General features: G+C 41.1%; 1 long non-coding RNA gene across 1 annotated transcript in view; it reads right to left on the bottom strand.

The window, feature by feature from the left end:
* LOC141423191 (uncharacterized) overlaps window positions 1-17,663 on the bottom strand; it is a 32,872-nt gene that overhangs the window by 11,835 nt on the left and 3,374 nt on the right. The window contains exon 2 of the long non-coding RNA XR_012447851.1: window positions 14,588-14,728. This is a non-coding gene — a long non-coding RNA (uncharacterized lncRNA). The remainder of the gene's footprint in view (window positions 1-14,587; window positions 14,729-17,663) is intronic.

The raw sequence follows: 17,663 nt of genomic DNA, 5'->3' as shown, positions 1-17,663 counted from the left end.
GTTCAAGCCTGGGCATAAATGTGAGACCCTGTTTGAGAAATAATGAAAGCAATGAAGGGCCAGGGGTATGGCTCAAGTGTTAGAGCTCCCCTAGCAAGAACAAGGCCCTGAATTAAAACTCCAGTACTGCCAAAAAAAAAAAGAAAGGGGTGGGGGATAGGAGCATGGATCAAGGAGCATTGATTGGCTGAGTGCCCACAGTTGGTTTTGTTCTTCCTGAACTGGGATCTTGTGATAGGATTTAAGATCTTACTTCATTTGGAACAGGATACTGAAATGGAAACACCAAAGGAGACCTAGGACATTCCATCCCTTAAGAAGATTCTGGAGAAGTCTAAGAACTTCTTTCTGAAGTTCTCAGGAACTTGTCCCATTTCTTTACGTGTAGAGAAAGTCCAGTTACAGAAAGCATCAAATCTGAGAGCAGAACCCTTGTCCTACAAAAGGTCCCTCTCCAGCAACAAGCATCAGTCCTGGCCTGGCCTCCCTGCCTCTGACTGGGGCAGCATCATTCCCAGCTCACCTGTCACCACTCTTACCTGTCTATTTTGCACATTCCTGTTGTGCTAATTACAGAATTGACTAAGATTTTCCACTACTTCCTTATGAGCGCTGAATAATCAAATGAACTCAGAGGCTTTTTGACTTGTTGGTGTAAGCAGTCTATTTTTATCATCTTTTTTTTTTCTGCAATAGGAAGATGATATAACTAAACAAGAGAAAAACTGCTCTACCCAGAAACACCATGGGGAGAATTAACTACTTCCCTGCAGGGCATGAATCATGTGTGCTGACTCATTTTTATAGAACGGCTGGAGAAAGATCAATGCATAAATAGGTCCTTTTGATGACAATCATAGAAACGATGGGTAACAAGATGCCGACAACAATTTGACTGCCTTAGAAGAGGGCTTCTAAAATTTTGTATTATTTTAACTTTCCATTCATTATTGCACAGTAAACAAGCAAATTTTATTTTATTGTTTCAAATATTTCATAAGGATGCTTAACATCGTTACAGAAATGCTAATTAAAATCACAGTGTGACACTATGATATACCAGAATGGTTACCATTTTATTTATTTATGAAAACATCTTAATTGTAAGTTAACGAGTTGTAGTTCTATATATTTATGATGTTTAAGTGATATTGCAATTTCTGAATACCATGCAGAACATCTAAATCAAGCTAATTAACATAACTGTCACCTGAAATGCTTACTATTTTTTGTGGTAAGAACTTTTCTTTTTTATTTTGGTGATACTGGAGTTTGAGTTCAGGACTTCATGCTTGCTAGGCAGGCACTCTGCCACTTGAGACACTCTACCAGCCATGTGGCAAGAACATTTAAGCTTTACTCTTTAAGGAATTTTGAAATGCATAATACACTAATACACTATTAATAACTACATCTGCCATGCTGTGTAATACATTGATTTATGTCTAATTGAGGCTTTGTTCCCTTTGGCCGTCATCCTTCCACTACAGCTGTGTAACCACTGCTCTACTCTCCATTTCAATGAGTTTGTTTAGACTCCACATGTAAGTGAAGTACATGGTTCTTTCTGTCCATGGCTTATTTCAGTTAGCACACTGCTCTCCAGTTCCATCCATGTTACTGAAAATGACAGAATTTCTTGCTTTTTAGGGGCTGAATAGTATTCTGGTATGTATATGTGCCACACTTTCATCAGCATTTATCTGCCGGTGGATACTAAGGTTGACTCCATACCTGGCTGTTGTAAGTGGGGCTACAGTGGTCATGGAGTGCAGAGATCCCTTCTGTGCACCGGTTTCACACCTTTTGTGTAAATATCCAGAAGTAGGGTTGCTGAATCACTATTTTAAAAAGGTGAATAATAAGTGTTGGAAGGAATATGGAGAAACTGGAACCCTCATGCATCACTGATGGAAAATGTAAAATACTACAACCACCTTAGAAACAGTTTGGCAGTTCACCAAAAGTCAAATTAATATACCATACAGCCTAACAATTCCACTCTTAGGAATTGCCCAAGAGAAATGAAAACATTCTTTCACACAAAGACATTCACATGAATGTCTGTAGTATTTATAATAATTCCAAACTGGAAGCAATCCAATATGCATTAACAGGTGAATAAATAAATAAATAAAATGTTTATAGTGATGATTCATTTTCCATGTTTTTGGTTAGCTACAATCAGCCATGGTCCAAAAGTATTAAATGGAAAATTCCAAAAAATAAACAACTCATAAATTTTACATTAAGTGCTGTTCTGAGTACCTTGATGACATTACATGCTGTCCTGCTGTGATGTGAGTCATCCCTTGTCCACTGTATCCCCACTGTGTATCCTTCCTGCCCATTAGTAACACACGGCCATCTCAGTTATCATATTGGCTGCTGTGGTACGGCAGTGCTTGCTGTAGGGTTTAGTACTCTGTGGGGTTTCAGAATCCACTAGAAAGTCTTAGAACATATGCTCCTGAGGACAGTGATGGACTCCTGGATGTTCACACAAAGGGATAGTATTCAACAATAAAAAGACAAAAGGTGCTGATTCATGCTACAATGTGAAGTCACCTTGAAAACATTATGTTAAGTGAAAGAAACTAGACATAATAGACTACATAGCATGACTTGATTTATAAAAACATGTCAAAGAGACAAAACAGTGGCTGTTTAGTGCTGGGTGTGGGAAGTGAGCACAAGAGAACTTTTTGGAACAATGGAAGTGTTCTAACTCTGAATTGTACAGTGGCAGAGGATAAACATATATATAAATATGCCCCAAAAAGATCTTTTAAAAAGCTCAGACTCTTTATTAAAATAACATGTTTCTTCTTTTGTAGCCACTGAGCCATTTTTTTGGCATAAAATTTAAATGGTTAAAAGTAACCATTTCTTCCTGTCATCTCTTAGTTTTCGACTCTCTCAGGTTTATTTATCAAGGTCTTGTCTTCTGAAGACTTACAGAGACCTCAGAGCCATCCATCATACAAAGGTAAAGAGGTTCAAGTGTAGATGTACCAAAGTAAAACATGAAGAGAACAGCAATTGGCCAGGTCAACTTCAGGCTACATCTTTCGGTTCTGGGTTCAAATGCCTTAAGTTACTTCAAACTCTTAAGACTGGGCTGATAAACAATGGTAGGGCCAATACCCAAATTTAAGTTAGGCATAAGACATAGGACAAATAGTAATGGTCACTACTGCCATAATTTGGGCTCTCTCCAGATACAGCATACATTCAGTGGTTTCAAATAGTTTTCTGTAACAATATACTGGACCCTTGCAATTATTTATAGTCAGCATATAGATCATTAAAAGATATTAAAAATGTTTATTTTGAAATATAATTTTCAACACACAATGGATACAGAAAAGCAAATCATTTGCGTGATAAAACTGCAAGATAACTTACCTTCAAAACCAACTTACTCTCTTACCTTAAGATAGCCACTATTTTGACTTCTAATGCTACAAACTCATTTTGCCAATGTTGGATGGTATATAAGTTGTATCAATCACACAGTATGTGCTCACTTGTGTCTGGTGTCTTTTACTTGACACTGTGTGCATAAACTCAGACATTGTTCGATGGAATTCTATTGTAGGAGCATACTACTATTTAGTTATCCATACTCTTGTTGATGGACATTTGGCCTGCTTTTAGAGTTCTGGTTATTAAGAATAATGTTGATGATGGTTGTAGTCTTGATGATAGATAATTCTGGCTGGAGTGAAGTGCAATCTGAATCTGGTTTTGATTGGCACTTCCTTTTTGGCAAGAGATGTGAGCATTTCTTGATGTATTATTTGGCCATTTGGACTTCTTCCTCTGAAAAATTTCTGTTCAGTTTATCTGCCCATTTCTTCCTTGGGTCATTGATATTTTGGGAGTTTAGTTTTTTGAGTTCCTTATAAATCCTGGTTATTAATCCCTGTCAGAAGTTCCTCAAAAATCTAAAAACAGAACTACCATACAATATAGCAATGCCACTCTTGGGCAGATATTCCAAGGAACGTGAGTCAGGATACAATAAAGACAACAGCATACCCATGTTGATTGCAGCACTACTCACAATAGCCATGCTATGAAAACAGCTCAGATGCTCTATAACTGATGAGTGGATTAAGAAAATGTGATGTACATAGACATACATGCACACAATAGAATATTTTCAGCCATAAAGAAGGATGAAGGTATGTTGCTTGCAGGTAAGTAGATGGAACAGGAGATTATCATGTTAAGCAGACTAAGCCAGGTTCAGAAAGACAAAGGTTGAGCTGGGCGCTGGTGGCTCTCACCTTTAATCCTAGCTACTCAGGAGGCAGAGATCAGGAGGATCACAGTTTGAGGCCAGCCTGGGCAAATTGTTCACAAGACCCTGTCTCAAAAAAACCCATAACAAAAAAGGGCTGGTGGAGTGGCTCAAGGGGCAGGCTGAGTTCAAACCCCAATCTGCCAAAAAAAAAAAAAAAAAAAGACAAAGGTCCCATGTTTTCTGTCATATGTGGAAGATAGATTCAAAAGACAAATGTATACACAAATACATACAATCATATATATATACGGCTACGTTTGTATATATATGTATGTATATATAAATGTATTCCCAATAATGGACTGTTTGAGGAGAATGGGGGAGGTGGGAGAGGAAAAGAGAACGGCAGAGAGTGAATAATACTGAAATACATTGCATCTGTGTAGGAAGAAGGCATAATGAAATGCACTGAGAGCTGCTGAATAATAGGAGGTGGGGGGAAAGGGCAAGGAAGAGTAATAGAGAGGTTGGTATGATGAAAGTACAATATATTCACAGGTGAAACACCAGGGCAAAACTCCTTTGAACAATGAATATACACTTAATAATGAGGATAAGTATATAAAACAGGTTCTGTTAGGGGGAAGGTATTAGTGGGAAGAAAAGGGTGAACAGACATGGTAAAGTAGGGTGAATGTGGTTATGTACTTTATATATGTGTATGAAGAGAGAATACTGAAAGCTGTCAAAATTGCTTTAAATAGGGGGATATGGGGATGAGGGAGAAAGTTGGTGGGGTTGAACCTAACCAAGGTACACTGGAAGCATATATGGAAATGTAAAAATGAACCCCCTGTACAACTAATACATGCTAATAAAAATGTTTTTTAAAGATAAAATATAGATAACTGTCGCCCCCAAAAAAGTGTTAATGCTGTCAACATTTTTTGGTCTGTCTTTTGTGCACATTTGGTCTGTCTTTTGTAGACATTTCTGCCAAGCATACATCTAGGAGTGGTCTCTGGGTTGTAGGGCATGGTATGGCTACCTTTAGTATAAATCATTTTATTTTTCCAAAATGTAGAAAGCTCCTTGAAGTGGTTTCAATGTAAACATACCTACCTGAAGAAATTTCCTGAATGTAAACACACATTCATTCTTCTTCAGAATTGACTTGAGCAAACACTGTTCTAGGCAGGACAATTGAGTATCAGTCACAAAGTTACTGGAGTGTGATGTCTCACAAACACCACTGGATTGGCCCTGGGGAAATGAGCCTATGTGGGCTTCCAGCAGCCCTGCAAGCTTTGTTGAACATGACTTCAATCCAAAGAACACGTCAAGTGTGTTCAATTTTTCCTGAACTATGGTATCAATTTATTTTTTATTTAAGAAATAAAGTCCAAGGCAATGGATTAGTACATGATGTGAGACTGTCCTTCTATTCTTAGATGATACTTCTCCTTTGTGACTCTTGGTCTTCCAACAGAGCTAAAAGTTCTTTCTTGTCACTAATTTTTCTGAGGTGACTATAGGCTCATAAACTACCTCATGTCATAGTCCAGCCCTGACTGGCCACCTTGATATCTGAGTCCAAGCCAGGAAGCCCTGGTCCTGCCCACTATGCTTCCAGTAGGATGTCTTTAGGACACAGGTTAATCTTAGAGAACCAGAGGGTTTGCCTCCAGTGAATAAAAATTGCCAGAGAACAGCTGCATCGACTTTACTTCTGATCTCTACACTGGCTATACACATTTGGAAAAGATTTTTATGAAAACAAGGTTCCCTTTCCCTTGTTGCCTAGCCATGGGAAGTCACAGGGGTTTACCAGAGTTCTGAGAGTGCAGGGGCTTTTCCATCCTAATTGGCCAGGCTATAGAGAGTCCTGCATTTTGTTTTCTTTCAATCTCTCTCTGTAGTTGCTTAGTCTTTTCCAAGTCTAGGAGGTTACTTGTTAGTATGCAGAAACATCAGTCTCTTGAACAAAACCCATTCTATCTTTGCATTTAGATGCTAAGCCATGCCATCTTTTATTTACTCCAAATACAGAAGCTGTAATCTTCCTTCTCTATACCCTCTCACTCCAAATAGAGAAGCTGCTACCCTAGCTTTTAGCACTGAGGGGAAACTTACAAGATACTCCTTACAATTTTCATTGGTTTAAAAAGTTACCGTAACTTTTGATATTTTTATTTGATGTTAGTAGAAAATAAATTATATTGTCCAAGCTCATAAGGAATTCTTGAATTTGGTCATGCTTTTCGTGTTTTGATCAGCTATGGACGTGCCCAAAAATATGATTTGTGAAAAATTTGTTCAGTATATGCCAAATGACAAATACTCAATACAAAGAGATATAGAGCTAATCCTCTACTTGCTTGGTTTAAAATAAAAAGAGATTATTGGGGATAACATAACATTTCAAAGGTATTATTTATTATGTGAGATGTAATACAATGAACACAAATTTAGCATAAGAAGGCTAATTAGGTAATACCAGAGGAAATAGCTTTAACAAGAGACCAACTAGGTCAGCCAACATTTCTCAATTTTCAGACCTGTTTTCTATGTGTTCAGGATGATCTAAATATGGATGACTTAGATAACTTGTTGCCAATTTTCATTCATTCACTCATTCATTTATTTTTAAGCAGCTATATTGAGATAGAATTCATATACACTATAATGTACCACACGAACTATTTAATAGTTTTTAGTATTTTCGCAGATATGTGCAACCTTCACCACAATCAATTATAGAACACTTCATCACCTCCAAAATGAAATCCCATATCTTTTAGCTATCTACCCTCTACTGTCCCACCCTTAATCAACCACAAATCTACTTCCGACCTTTGTATATATCCCTAATTTTTACTTTCATGAGAATGGAACCAAGTACTATGCAGCCTTTTGTGACTAGCTCTCATACAAGAATAGTATCTCAAGGTTTATACAAGTTGCATCAGGTGCCCATTCATTTTTGTCTTACCAAATAATATACCATTATTTTATTTTTCTACCAATGGACACTTGGGTTATTTCTCTAGACAACTTCTTAAAGTTTATTCTAATTTTGCAATCCTGTTGCCTGTCCAAGAGTGCCTTACATTTACAAGAGAACTGTTATCATGAGTGTATGCTTGTTCATTTGACTTTTGCCAAAGAAAAACATTCTGGCCTAAACACTGGATCCTCCACATGTATTCTTTGACTGTTGAATCCTTAGTAGAAGCAAACAGCTCCTGTCCCTTGTCAAATGAAATGCCCAAACCATTTTCCTTTCTCCTTATTCCCATGCTTTTGCCAGTCCTTAGAAAAAACTGACCATGAAAATGAGCAGTTTCTACACATAAGGGAAGCCAGAGGGCTCATCCTAGTAGTTATTTTGTTTGTCCCAAAGTACTTTTAAGTATTATCTGGCCTTCACAAAGCATGCCACCTTAGGAAAGCTACCTCAAAAGTCTTTTTATGTGTGTCTCATGCATTCAACCGAACGTTTAAAATGTGAGGAGACAACATTAAGCACTGTACTCCTCAGCTTTCTATCCCTGCAACAAAAACCTGAGGCAATCAACTTATTAGGAGGAAAGGTTTATATCGGCTGCTGGGATCAGATATTTCAGTCCATGGTTGCATGGCCCCATAGCTTTGGGGCTGTGTTGAGGAGAGTGTGCTAGAGTACGATGCTCACCTAATGGTTACTGAGAAACACAATGACGAATAAGAGAGGCTGAAGTTCAAATACACACTTTGTGTTTGTTACTTTCATTGCTGTGACAAAATACCTGACAGAAACAACATATGGGAAGAAGGATTTATTTTGACTCATGGTTTCAGAGGGTTCGGTTGTGGTTGCTTGGTCCCACAGGTTTAGGCAGAACATCATGGCAGGAGGAGCATGAGGCAGAGGAGAGCTATTCACTTCATGGTGGACAGGAAGTAGAGAGGGAATATAGGAAGGGGACAGAGCAGGATATACCCCCAAGGATGGGGCAGTAGTCTCTTTAGCAGTTTTACTCTTCTTACCAACAACCTTCAACTGGCCCACTGCACATTTTTCAGATTCTTCTGCTATGCTTTTGGCCCTTGATTCACACTGAGAACTTGGCTAAAAGCAGCCAGGGATAACCATGCCACAGCCTGAATGCTATGCTGTCTTGAAATTTCCTCTGCCAAATTAATTAGTCTATGCTGCCTTTGCTTTTTTAGTTTGTTTTCCAAGTAGAATCTTGCACTTTCCCCAATTTCACCTGGACTGGCTTCAGATTGTAATTCTCCTATCGCTGCTTCAAGAGCTGGGATTACAGGCATGAATCACCACATTTAGCCCTAACTTTCCTTTATTAATAGTACATTTTGAGGATGTCTCCTAAGGCTCCTCTCACATAGTAGAAGGGCCAGAATTCCATCCTGCCTCCTGTGGTCCTTGTTCTATCTCTCCTTCCTGCTGTGCTTTCATCCTGCAGTTCTTGGCTCTGCCCTGAATCTCCATCCTTCTTATAAAAGTGACCCTAAAGAGTCCCTGCAACCCAGCCTTCCTGTCTGACCAGCCACCACCCCCTCCATGTACTCTGTGGCCCTGAGTCCAGCGCCAACCCCTTGCCCATTTCACCCTGGCCTGAGTATTCTGCCCATCACAGGCCCCCTGCTCAGGCTGATACGTCCAGAAAGTCGAGTTCCCTTACCTCCATATGGCTCTCCTGAGCCTGCTCTCTCTTGACATCAGGCTCCTAGACAGCACTCCTTTGGAGCCCACCAGGCTTAGCTTGGCTGCCTCCAATCAACCCTGCACCCAGCCCCTATAGATTGTGTGTCTATCTTGGTCTCCCTCTGAGACCCTGTATCCCGGCTGCACAAGGCATAGGTTCCTGCTCCCAAGGAGAAGGCTCATGTCACTGCACCTAATGCTGCCTCCTCAGAGTCTCTCAGGTAGCGCCTTCTCTCCCCTACCTACCCAGATCACAGCAATAAGCCTCAGCGGAATTTCCACTTTGGGTCTTCAAAGGGGCGCTGGTCAGGTATCAGAGGGGCTTCAGGCAGAGTAGGGGGCAGCCCCACTGGGATGTTCTGAGACAAAGCATGGCTTCTGTATTGGCAAAGACCACCATGGGCCTGGGCAGTGGGAGGGATCTCTGTGCCCCTGCTGATCTTCATGGCACTTGTAGACATCACGGCCTGCACCCTGCTGCTTGGTCAAGTGCCAACCTTGCCAAACCTCCCCGTGGACCTCTCTTTTCTGCATACCCTCCTTTATTCCTGGCTGTTTGTTTATTTAATCACTCAAGTCACTCTCTAAGGATGTGCTGAACACCTACTGTGTACCAGGTACCATTCCAGACCCTAAGCACACAATGATGAATACAACAGATCGGGCCACCTCTCCCATGGGGCTTACAGTCTAGTAGGGATGAGTAAAGGAATCAAAGCTCCTCGCCACGTGGGCCATGGTCTTGGCCAGGCCAAGACCTGTGTGCTGCTAGGTTAGGATGAGAAGCCAGAGTTGAGATTGTTCAGGAATTTCTATAGCAATCTGACAGAAATTCATGCTTACTGAGTCTACCAAAAACCAAGCGCAAAACCAAAAACAAACCCCCACTGCGTTCTATTACTTGTATGTTTTAAATTTCATTTTTCCTAGTAATTCATTTTTGTTATATTTTACATACATATAGATTGGCAAAGGATCGGGAATTTCAAAAAATTTAAACTATATCTAGCACTGCTCTAAACCACAAATTGCTATTTGGAAATTACCAGGGGGAAACCTGAGTAGGGGGATAGTTGATGACCAGAAAGGCGAGGAAGAAACAGATGGCCAAAGACCCAAGGAGGGAGCTTTCTGGGCAAGTGGGCAGCCTATGTAAAGAGCCCGTGGTGAGCAAGATTCTGGAGGGCTAAGCAGAGACGAAGCCAGTGGAGTCTGAACAGAAGCAGCAAGAAGAGTGGTGGGAGCCTGGAGGAAAGCTGAAGCCCACAGAGGTGATGTATGAGGATGGACAGGATACTGAAGGACTGTCAGCAGAGGCGTGGGTAAGGTCTGCCTTACGCTGAAAGACTCCCTCTGCTGCCTATGGAGTAGGACAGCTGTGGGAGACACTCAGAGAGGCTGACCCACAGGGGAGAAACTCAGGCAGCGGGATTCAAGGAGAAACTTTTTTTTTTGTGTGCAGTACTGGGGTTTGAAGTCAGGGTCTACACCTTGAGCTACCACCAGCTCTTTTTTGTGATGGTTTTTTTTTTGAGATAGGGTCTCATGCACTATTTGCCTAGGCTGGCTTTGAACTACCATCTTCCTCCTGATCTCTGCCTCCTGAGTAGCTAGGATTACAGGTGTGAGCCACCAGCGCCTGGCTGAGAAACTGTTCTTATGCAGTGAAAGACACCCAGGGCTGGAGTATGGCTTACTGTAGAGCACTTCACAAGCATAAAGCCGAGTTTGATCACCAGCACCAAAACCAAAACTACAGTGTGGTCACGCGTGGCATCATGCCTCCTTCCTGCCTCATTCTGGTAGCAAAGCTAAAGCAGCTCTGTCCTGACCCATCTGCGTCAAGGTCAGATCCAGAAGGACCTTGCAAAAGTGGTGTCTCAAGTGTACTTTTCAGAGAGCTTCCTTGCAGAGGCCTAGTATGCAGCCCCTTTGGAAGGAACTTTGTGTTCCTTGGACATTTAGCAATGCCAAGATGGAATGTGATTGAATGAAGAATTTCCTCAAAGACATCACATTGTGCAACCAGAGAAAGAAAAAAAGCCAAAGAATGGAAAAAGGAATTTGAATTTGTAGTTTTTCTGAGAAACGGGTAGGGTTAAGGCCAATGGAAAAGCTGGTTTATTCTAGGCACTGACGTTTGTGGGCTGCAACAACCAAGTGGTAATGCGTGCCCTTGACAATGACATTTTAAGGCTCCACACATTTCTAAAGTGTGTGAATCTCCTAAAGAAAAAATTCAGGATCTTAGCATATTTATAGAATTATGAATGACAGGCACCAGTGGCTCATGCCTGTAATCCTAGCTATTCAGAAGACAGAAATCAGGAGGATCTTGGTTCAAAGCCAGCCTGGGCAAAGAGTTCATGAGACCCTATCTCGAAAAAAAACTATCACAAAAAAGGGCTGGTAGGGTGGCTCAAGGTGTAGGCCCTGAGTTCAAATTCCAGTACTGCAAAAAAAAAAAGAATTAGGATTTCTGCATTTACTTTTAACTCTTAATAAACGTGACATATTTATTTATTTATTTTGGCAATACTGGAGTTTGAACTCAGGCCTTGTGTTTGGTGGACAGGAACTCTATTACTTGAGCCGCAACTCCACCCCTTTTGCTTTAGTTAATTTTTAAATAATTTGCTTTTATGACAAGACAGCTTTACTGCAATCCTCCCGTTTACCCTTCCCATGTAGCTGTGATGACGGATGTGTACACCGTGTCCAGCTTTTATTGGTTAAGATGAGGGCTCATGAACTTTTACCAAGGCTGACCTCAAACCATAAGCCTCCCAATCACCACCTCCCAAGCAGCTAGGAATACAGGAATTAGCCACTGCGCCTGGCTGTGATGGATATATTTTAACAGGATGGTACAGAAGACTTTAACAACTTGTGTAGATTGGGCTGGAGACTTGGCTCAAGTAGTAGAGCACCTGCCTCGCAAGCACAAGGCCCTGGTTTCAAAAAAAAGAAAAAAAAAAAAAACCCAACAACTTATTCATATCTATAGCCAGATCACTGCATTTCTTCTCTCTACATTCTACTACCTTAAAAAATGTGTACTAAATTAAAACAAAAATAATTTACCAGTACTTGGTGTTGACAAACAAACTAGTCACCCTTTGCTGGCAGGAGTGTAAAATTAAGGTCACCTTCCCAGCAGTTTGGCCCAAAAATTTTATACTGTTTGCCTTTCTAAAATTTTTTTCTAAGGATATAATCAGAAATAAGGACAGAAATTTTTATACAGGAATATTTGTTATTAGGACATTTATAAAAGATGAAAACTTAAATCCATCTGAAAAGTCCAATAATAAGGACTTTGTTATATAAATTATGGTGTATCCATATAAAACAGTATTATTTACTTGTCAAATGTTTATAACATAACACTATTTAAAAAACAAGGCACACAAAATCATGTTTATAGTGTGATGTCTCTTTTTTCTGTTAACACACACACTTAGCAGGATATAGAGTAAAACTATTAAGAGTAGTCATCTTTGGGAGATGGGCTACAGGTGATTCTAGTATTTTTGTTATACTCTATTGTTTTAAAATTCTCTACAGTGAATATGTGACACTTTAAAAATAAATACTAATTAACAAACAATGAAAATGTCTTAAAAACCAACCATCAGATATTATTCCATATTCATTACTTAATGTAGATTTAAAATTCTATAATCTTGAAATAACCTTTACCTAAATCTTATAGATTTTTAATTAAGGATATTTCTGATATATTCTATCTGTCCACAAGGTGTGTGCTTGAGGGCCTCATTGGACCATTCAATCTCGTCAATTATTTGACTCACATAATGATGGTGATGAACCCAACATGAGCTGTCTGATTTAGTGCATTGGTTTAATTACCACTAATCTTATTGGTGACAAGAAGCTCCTGATAAGGGTGAGCAGAGGGGTGAAAACGAGGGCAAGTTTGGGGATTTAACTTCACTGAAACCATTCTCTTTGAAGGGCTGGATATCTGATCTGATTTCGTTTACTTCAGATCTTTGAACAAATCATCAAACAGGTATATTTGGGAGGGAAGGAGTTAAGTCTAGAAACAGGGCTTGATGTAGGATTGTTTTGGAACCACTTATCTGCTGGGCTGCTGACAGCAATGAACATTTTCTAAATATCTGAGAGAATGAAAGTAGATTGTCATCCAGCAAGAATGAAACTGGGTTATTCCTCTGTATTCATTTAGATGAATATTTGAGTGAAAAAAAAACAACTCCAAAACAAAACAGATGAAGGTTACCTTTAAAATTTGTCATGCATCTGCTCCTGTGTGTGGTCCTAACCAATATCCAAGATGAGCTATGAAAGATATTTAGCTTTAAAAATAAAGTTCAAAAAGGCAAAGATATTGTCAACTTAGACCAAACACTCAGTGACTCCTGCAAATGGTTTGTCAATAGGCGTTGGCATGCACACCTTGTTTTGACCAGGAGAGGGAGAGCTATTCTCAAGGTTAAGTAAAGGTCATCTCTCTCTGCAGTACACTGCCATTCAGCAGTGATGGAAAAGCACCGCCTCAAGTTGCTGCCTGGAAATTTCACTTAGACAAACGGCTGGGGCTGTCTGTTCATTCAGGTCACCTTAGGTACTTTTCCCATAATTGTACTAGATCAGTAGTCAGGGGAAACGCCAGATTCATCACTGATAGAATCTCTGCCCTGGGTTGACAGTCCTTTAATTCGTGCGCCCTCATGGCCAGAGGCCATTGTTTCTAACTGCCTTTTCATCCTGTAGTAGCTCATTTATCTTTCAAACACATCAAATTTAATCTTCCCATGAGAAGATGATGGGAATTTGTTCGGAAGTCATTATCAGACTAGTTTCATAAACTTTAGTAACTATAGGGAAAAACATCTTAAAAGTGTCATCAAAATAGGAATGTGGGAAGCAGCTACTAATAACTTTCTAGTAATTTAAGGTTATTGCAGGAGCTCCATGGATAATGCTAAATAGCTAGGTCCTTACATGATTTACTCCTTACGAGGTGACAATTAACAAAGACTTTTCTTATTACAACTTCATAATGATTTAATTGGAATACATCCGAAGATTCCAGATTAGAGTCTTTTTCATCAACCATCCTAGGACTGGGTGATGAATCAGGTCCCTGTGAAGGCAAACACAACAACCAAGGATGCTTTTGTAGAGGGGGATTCAGGGAGCAGCAGTGAGACCCCAGACTAAGCTCCCTAGAGATAATAGAGACAGGTGTCTCATTTAACAGATGAGGCCGCAAGGGCATAGAGGTGACTTCTCCTAGGGCCTTACACTCAAAAGAGGAGGTGAAGCAGAATCTTGAGAACTGAATGCAAATCTGCCTTGATCCAAAGCTGGATGTCTTAACCACACATGCTCTGCTCCCCAAGGAGAGAGGCAAAGCTGGAAGGGGCTCCTGTGTATTAGTATAGCCAAGCAGGGGTGAAGAAGAGCATGGGGTGGGGGGCCAGAGGAAAAAAGAGATAGGCATTCTCTGCACACAGAGAGCTGCACAAAGGTCGCGGCCACCCAAGTGGCTGTGCCTAGAAACCCTGGACTGTGAGATTTAGGGCGATTTTTCTTTTTTCATTGTGGAAAGGACTTCCTGGGAATATACTCACCTTCTTGCCTGTGCAGGCAGCTTAGCAGCTTCATGTGGCAGGTTCAATTTGCAGATGTGGCACCAAATCCATGCCAGGTCTCCTGTTGACTTTGTACAGGCACTATGGTTTCTCTTCTCCCAGGTTCTTCACAAAGCTATTCTGAAGAGAAGAACAGTTTAGGTCTCAAACTTCAGAGATAAGGCAGCCAAATAATGTCAAGTCCTCTGTCCATCTGTATGTCAGTCTTTTAGAGCCATTATTGGGTGGAAGAGCCCTTAGATGCGCTTTACTGCTCTCTCTACTTGGGCTACTCATTTATCCCACGGGTATATATCAAGAGCTCTCCATTGAGCCAGGCCTTAGGGATAATGTGATAGGACAGACAGGGTCCCTGACCTAGTGCAGCTTGCACACATGGGTAAATGTGAAGTGACAGCTGTGAGAGCTGTCACAGAAAAGGGAAGGATGTGCCCATGGGATCAGACTAGTGGGGAACAGGAAAATCTAGAAGGAATTAAGGTCTGAAGGGAGAGGGGAAGGGGAAGAGGAGATAGAAGTGTATTGTAGGCCCTGAAGTGGGAGGGAGGGAGCAGGATCTGAAGGAGGCCAGTGGGGCAGGTGCTAGCCCCCCAGTGATAAATAAGAAACTCTTATAAGTCTCTTCTCTTGTGTTTCGACAAAAGACTGGGCACAGTTACACTGTTGAGAACAATTGCAGAGAACCACACACACAAAGAACACAGGTGTATTTATGAGTAACGCACAATAGCAAGAACTTGAGATTATAGGCAAAACATTGACCTTTTTCCTTCTCTCTCCCCTTCCCCTCCTTCCTCATGCTGAAATCACTGATGACTCTAACCAGATCTTGAATCCAAGCAGAACACATGGGTGCCAGTGAGGATAGTAACAAAGTTTTATGATAGGAAAGGGGTAAGGGGATTACAGGTGGGGTCTTTGCCACGTGGAATGGAGGTGCGGCGTGCAGGAAAAAAAAGAGAAGGATTTCATTTTAGGTCATTTTTATATCATCCTTAACTTGGAGGTGGGAAGAAAAACCCTGTCTCCAATGGCCTTCAGGGCTGGTGCCGGAGGATCTGGGCAGACTCACGCATACACTTGTGTTAATTCTCTGGTACCCTAAGCCCATGCAGAAGGAAAATTTCACTCTAGTTTAACAAAGGATTTGCAATTGAAATGAAGCTCTTCTTAGAGGTATGGGTCAGGGAGAGGGGATAGAGGTGCTCTAAATCAGGCTGTGTGGTTTTTAAAAGTCCTGAACTTTCCCTAAGTCTAGCTTGCCTCACTCACACTGCCCTCTTTTTCTTTCCTTCCCTCCCTTTCTCTTAGGTTTAGGGTATTCGCAGTATTCTGTCTTCCAGCACTGGCTTTCATTCTTAGTCTTGAGGAAATAATATTTACTCCCTCCCTCCCTCCCTCTTTCCCTTCCTTTTGTAGTGCTGGGGATCAAATCCAGAACCTCATGCTGGCTAGGCAAACGCTCTCCCACTGAGCTATACCCCCCCCACCCCACATACTTGTTTTTGTTTTTGAGATGAATTATAAATTGGACTTTAATATATAATGATTATAGTGGCTGAATAATAGCCCCCAAAGATATCATACCCTAACTGCTGGAAGAAAATGGGCTTTTAAAGTTGTGATTATGTTAAAAATATGGACAGGAGGAAATTACCATGGATTAGCCAGGTAGGCCCTAAATCTAATCACTGTGTCCTGATAAGAGAGAGGCCAAGGGAAATATAATGCACACTGAAGAAGAGAAAACAATGAAGACAGTGACTCACACACTGCAGCAAAGGGGTCACAAGTCAAGAAACCAGCGGCCCGACAGTGGACAAGGCAGGTATTATCTCCCAAGCCCTCTAGAGGGCGCTCAGTCCTGCCGACGCCTTGATTCCCACAAGAGGGGCCCAGGGCAGTGGCCATGGTGAGCAAAAGCCTGGGATATAACAATAGTCTCTATTTCTTCAGGGCCCACTACTGGCAAGCATGTTTCCTGATAGCCTAGAAGAACAGTGTGGTTTTACAGACCAAGAAACTGAGCCTTAGAGAGGCAAAGTAACCTAGCAAAGAAAGGTCACACTGGAGCTCACACTTGTCAGCTCATCAACTTGGGAGGCTAAGTAGGAATACTGCAGTCCAGGTCCTCCCAGGCAAAAACACATGACTCTCTTTGGAAAATAACTAAAGCAAAAAAAAAAGTGCTGGGGGTGTGTGTGGCTCAAGTGGTAGAGTGCCTGCCTAGCAAGCATGAGGGCCTGAGTTCAAACCCCAGTACTACCAAAGAAAGTCGCTTCTTTTTTCCTCCACTGCCAGGAAGTAGTGGAGCTAGGATTTGAAGAAAGCCAAATCCCACACTTTTTACTTTGCTCCTTGGAGGTTGGTCATTTTAATACGTTTATTCACTATTTGAATAAACATATTAAACTTTATTAGTATTTAAATTTGCAAATTAAAATGACATACCATTGCTTTACTTCTTTATTAGCAAAAGTGGGACAAGTGTTGGTCCCAGTGAACCACCTTCCTGGCTCTTTACTCATTTTTTATTGCTACAGATTTATCTCAGAAGAAATACAGTACTTTTCTTCCTGCTCTCTTCAACACAGACCAGCACAGACTGAAGTTTCCTTTTGGGGGTGGGTGGAAGCTGAGGGGCAGCAGTGTGTGCACGCACATGTATGCACATCTTCAAGGAGCTGGGATGGAAGGGGGACAATAAACAACTTTTCCTGCAGATAAGGAGGACTTGAAGCCAGGACACCATTTCTACTCAGGCTTTTGGTTTTGTAGACCCACTGTCTCTTAACACATGGGCCTAGTCTCCAGGGATGCTTGTTAAAAATGCAGAGTTCAGGGTCCTCCAGGTTTACTAGACCTGGGAACCTACATTTGAACAGCAGCTGCCTATGTGGTTCCTGGCCACTTCAAAGTTGAGAATAGACACCTAGGCTCCTCCTGGCAATCAGCAGGCTTTGTGCCTGGAACACCAAAGGGAATTGTATTAGTTAGGCTTCGTTTTGACTGTGATTGGACAACCCAGAGCAACAGTGGCTGAAACAAGACAGAA

The sequence above is a fragment of the Castor canadensis genome, chromosome 5 (genome assembly GCF_047511655.1).
Source record: "Castor canadensis chromosome 5, mCasCan1.hap1v2, whole genome shotgun sequence".
Taxonomy (NCBI): domain Eukaryota; kingdom Metazoa; phylum Chordata; class Mammalia; order Rodentia; family Castoridae; genus Castor; species Castor canadensis.
The sequence above is the reverse complement of the archived record's forward strand: the minus strand, read 5'-3'. Positions and strand labels throughout refer to the sequence as shown.